Source organism: Lactuca serriola, chromosome 4 (genome assembly GCF_051521515.1).
Source record: "Lactuca serriola cultivar US96UC23 chromosome 4, Lser_US96UC23_V15, whole genome shotgun sequence".
NCBI lineage: Eukaryota > Viridiplantae > Streptophyta > Magnoliopsida > Asterales > Asteraceae > Lactuca > Lactuca serriola.
In genome coordinates this window covers 281,072,005-281,076,744 of record NC_136411.1, presented here as the reverse complement: position 1 = coordinate 281,076,744, position 4,740 = coordinate 281,072,005, and the positions used below count along the sequence as shown (strand labels likewise).

At 30.9% G+C, this 4,740-nt stretch overlaps 1 long non-coding RNA gene across 1 annotated transcript; it reads right to left on the bottom strand.

The window, feature by feature from the left end:
- Positions 1–754: 754 nt before the first annotated feature.
- LOC145100617 (uncharacterized) lies at positions 755–4,391 on the bottom strand. Its single transcript, XR_013705162.1, has 5 exons — positions 4,060–4,391; positions 3,933–3,977; positions 3,802–3,853; positions 1,094–1,164; positions 755–1,008 (listed from the first exon to the last, which is right to left on the bottom strand). It is a non-coding gene; the product is annotated as an uncharacterized LOC145100617 (long non-coding RNA).
- Between the last annotated feature and the right edge of the window lie 349 nt (positions 4,392–4,740).

Below are 4,740 nucleotides of genomic sequence, written 5' to 3'. Positions count from 1 at the left end.
AAGGCGTATGTTTCTGAAATTGGATATCCAAACAACATCTGGTAGACTCAATTGAATGTATGGAACATCAATTTCATTAATTGATGAAGAATTGCAAGATACGATGCAAACCAGGTGGGATTGGAAAAGAAAATAGTCAAAATTAGACTAAAAATTCAAGGCGTACGTTTCTGAAGAACGCACCGCCTCTACCGATTCATCTACGTTTCACCTGGACGAAGCGTATGTCTCAAATCAAACCACAGTGGCGGCGCCTCTAGTTCGGCCATGGTCCGCTTCGCCTTAAGGCGCGCCTCAAGGCGTACGCTTCTGACGATTTTTAAAACGATGGTAGCAGTTATAAATAAGTTGTCGGTTATACAAGTTAAAGAAGGATTCGTTGCTTTGAAAGGGTGTAACGGTTCTTTTCTGTTGTGTGTGTGTATATATATATATATATATATATATATATATATATGTGTGTGTGTGTGTATCTTTACACTTTGAGCATGTTGAATCATTAATAAAAATACTTGTAATTAACCCAACCCCCCCCCCCCTATGTATATACTAAACAAACTAGACTCCTGAAACATTTAAAAAAAGAATTCCAAAAATGCCCCTGAGACTAAATAGATAAAAGGTTGATGTCTTTACTCGTTAAGCCATGTTTTTTGGCCTAACCCACTAAGTTATTAGATCCAGAGATTAAATGAAAAACTACAATCAAGTATAGTCGTACAAATTAAGTACTTAACCCACTTAGCTCAGTAAGTCAACCAAAACAACCATGTTCCATTTTTTTCTTCCATTTCATCAAGTAATGGTAAAAATGTGTATATATGCAACTTATTACCATGTACCATCCTACAAAATGTCCATTAAAGTTTGATCAGTTCTACTTTCACTCATCATCAGACTTCACAATTTTCAAACTTCTAAGTTTACCATCCAGCTTAATCTAACTATTCATTTATTACTAACCTTCTCTCTATGCATATATTTGGCCTGAACCCCTAAATTCATTACCTGTAATAAACAAATAAAAAAATAAGATACATAATTACATATCGATATAAAAAATAATTGTAGGATCTAAAATTATTATACATACCTTTTTTTTAATCTTAGGAAAGACATGGCTCTTAACCCATTCTCTACAGACGACTTTAAGCTTGTGAATCACTTCAAAATAACAAACGTTGTTCAATCAATATATATATATATATATATATATATATATATATATATATATATATATATATATATATACTTCCAAATGTGCATTTAACAAGCTAAGAACTCTCATCTTGAGCACGAAATCAGAATTGAGATCATGCGGATTTATATATTACTGGGTCATTTCCTCCCTCTCTTTTTTCAAATTCCTACACACCATCAGTAAACTTTATTAATAACCCATCATCTTAATGTACGGTTCTGTTAAATATTAAATTAGAATTAATATTAATATTTATTAGGGTTAAATGTTAGTAATTAATTTTGAATAGTGGTCTTTCAATGGGTGCAATAAAAAAAACAGAAGGTAGTTCCTTTATCCTCTGCAGAGACGGAGTTTATTGCTCTTTCCAATGGCTGCTAAGAAGTATTCTAAAAGACTTAAGATGGAACAGTTCGCTTCAACAATGATCATGTGTGATAACAGGTCAGTAATTGCTCTCACTAAGAACCCAATCTTTCAATGTAGAAGGAACCATATAAAGATCAAATAATTTAATCTTTATATGCTTCCTTCTACCTTGAAAGACTAGGTTCTTAGTGAAAGCAATTGGTGACCTGTTATCACACAGGATTATTATGGATGCGAACTGTTCCATCTTAAGTCTTTTAGAATACTTCTTAACCACCTTCCCTTTTTTTATTGCACTCATTAAGAGACTACTATTCAGAATTAATTACTAACATTTAACCCTAATAAATACTAATATTAATTGTAGTTTAGTATTTAACAGAACAACCATACATTAAGATAAAAGATCATTAATATAATTTATTGATGGTATGCGGGGATTTGAAAAAAGAGAGGAGAAAATGACCCAATCATTTATAAATCAACATGATCTCAATTCTGATTTCAGGCTCAAGATAACAGTTCTTAGCTTGTTACATGCACAAAAATTCGGAAGTATGTGTTATATATATATATATATATATATATATATATATATATATATATATATATATATATATATATATATATATAACACATACTTCCAAATTTTTGTACATGTAACAAGCTAAGAACTGTTATATATATATATATATATATATATATATATATATATATATATATATATATATATATATAGGTTGAACAACCTTTGTTATTTTGAAGTGATTCACAAGCTTAACGTCGTCTCTCAAGAAAGGGGTAGGAGCCATGGTGTTGCTAGGATTAAAAAAAAGGCACGGATAATAATTTTAGATCCTACCAATATTTTTTATATTGATATGTAATTATGTATCTTATTTTTTTATTTGTTTATTACAGGTAATGAATTTAGGGGTTCGGGCCAAATATATGCATAGAGAGAAGGTTAGTAATAAAGGAATAGTTAGATTAAGCTGGATGGTAAACTTAGAAGTTTGAAAATTGTGAAGTCTGATGATGAATGCAAGTAGAACTGATCAAACTTCAATGAACATTTTGTAGAATGATGCATTGTAAGTAGTTGCGTATATACATTTTTACCATTACTTGTGGAAATGGAAGAAAAAAATAGAACATGGTTGTTTTGGTTGACTTAATGAGCTAAGTGGGTTATGTACTTAATTTCTATAACTGTACCTGATTATAGTTTTTCATTTAATCTGGATCCAATGACTTAGTGGGTTAGGCCAGAAAAACATGGCTTAAAGAGTCAAGACACCAACCTTTTACCTATTTGCTCTTCTTTTTTCATTCCAACTTCTCACCTAAAAATTTATATATATTCAAAGAAAATAATATGAAAAATCATTTATAACATAAATTTTTATATCCTATTAACAATAGTAATACGTAATGATAATAATACATATATAGTATGAAACATGTTTTTTATGTTGATGATTAAAATCAATTTTAAAAAGCATAAGTTAAAGATTTATCAAGAACGGAATTTTATATTTAATAATATTGTAGTAGAATATTAACCTAATATATACATATGGGATAACATTCTTGTTGAGTCTCATGATCCAATCCTAAATGGGATAACAAAAGAAACATAATGTACTCCTAGCAAAGAATAGAAAATACAATTATGTCCAGCTACATTATAATATTAACCTACTATATACATACCAACACCCTCCTCAAACTTAAGATGGTGACTTGATGACGGATGAACCAGATGTAGTTTGGAGTCTAATGTTTGAAAGCAATCGAAGTTAGAGATATACCGAAGGCTTTACAAGTTCCCAAACTTTGATAGATTGAAGAAAGAATTAGGCATGTCTAGTGTTAATCCAAACATAGTCAATCACGTAATTATCCTTAGGGGTATTTTAGTCCTTCTTGTAGAGTTTGAATTAGGCCGCGTTTATTTTGCAGAATTTTAGAATAGTTTAGATAGGTTTAGTTTGCTCCTGTTTTATTGCTTTGATTAGGTGAGTTTGTTTCCCTTTAAAAGTGGAGTAGCAGCTAGGTACGTGTATATATATTGTATGTTATGATACTGAATAAAAAGCGAGAGAGTTTAGAAAGATGTAGCCTACGGTTGTTTTGGATTTGTTCACAGGGGATGTTCCAACATCTAGCTTATAGGAGGTGTGTTAAAAGTTGTAAACTACTTGTGTTTATTATTAATGCCTACTTACCTCAAACGAAAGGCCTACAGTAGCCTTTCTTTTTGATGATCTTAGCTTTTTTCTGCAAAAAGTAATAATGATTAATGAATAGTTAAAATATCATGGATTTGAATATTTCTAATGCTTAAGAAAAGTTATACCTTCAAAAGTAATTCCTCTTCAAATCTTGATCTGCCAAGGGCATCCTGTAAAATGCAATCATAGAAAGAGTATAAAAATAAAAATTATTAAATACTAAGAAAACCTACGATCTACTAAATGTGTTACATTTGCGTTGTCTTCAAGGTATGATTGCATGACATGTTTCTTGTTTTCAGCCTTTTGGAGCCTTTGTATTCTTCTAAAACATCCTATTATACCATCAAGGTGAGCTGAAATCGCTGCATCTTTAGCCTGTGTTCTTCACTTGTTCTTTTTGGTTTTTGTCATTAATTAGGGTTTGGAGTCGCCGCCAGAAGAAATAGGGACGCAAGGAGGAGGCAGGAGGGAGGGCTTCTGTGTATCGAGTGTTCCCGCTCGTTCTATCTATCGATTGAGTTCTCCCGCTCGATCTATCTATCGATCGAGTTTTCCCGCTCGGTGATAATATGATACGCTCATTATTATTTTAAGTTTTATAAACATACAGGTTATAATATTAGCGTCTTATAGAAAAAAAGAAGTAGCGTTTCGATTTTAAGTCATTATGTTAAAATTATATATTTTAGAATAAATTATTGAAATCGGGTTTGTATAAATTTTACCTTTGGACTCTAGTGTTTTTTTCCGCTTAGACTGTCCTTATAATTTTTTTTTTTTTCAATTTTCATCCCTTACCGGTATAAAAGGATAGTTATATCTTAGTTTATTTTTATAATAAAAATTAATTTATATATTATTAAAATAATTGGGTCCCACATACCCCCTTCCTCTCCCCAATGGTCCCACCAACTCATTTCTTTCTAAAGT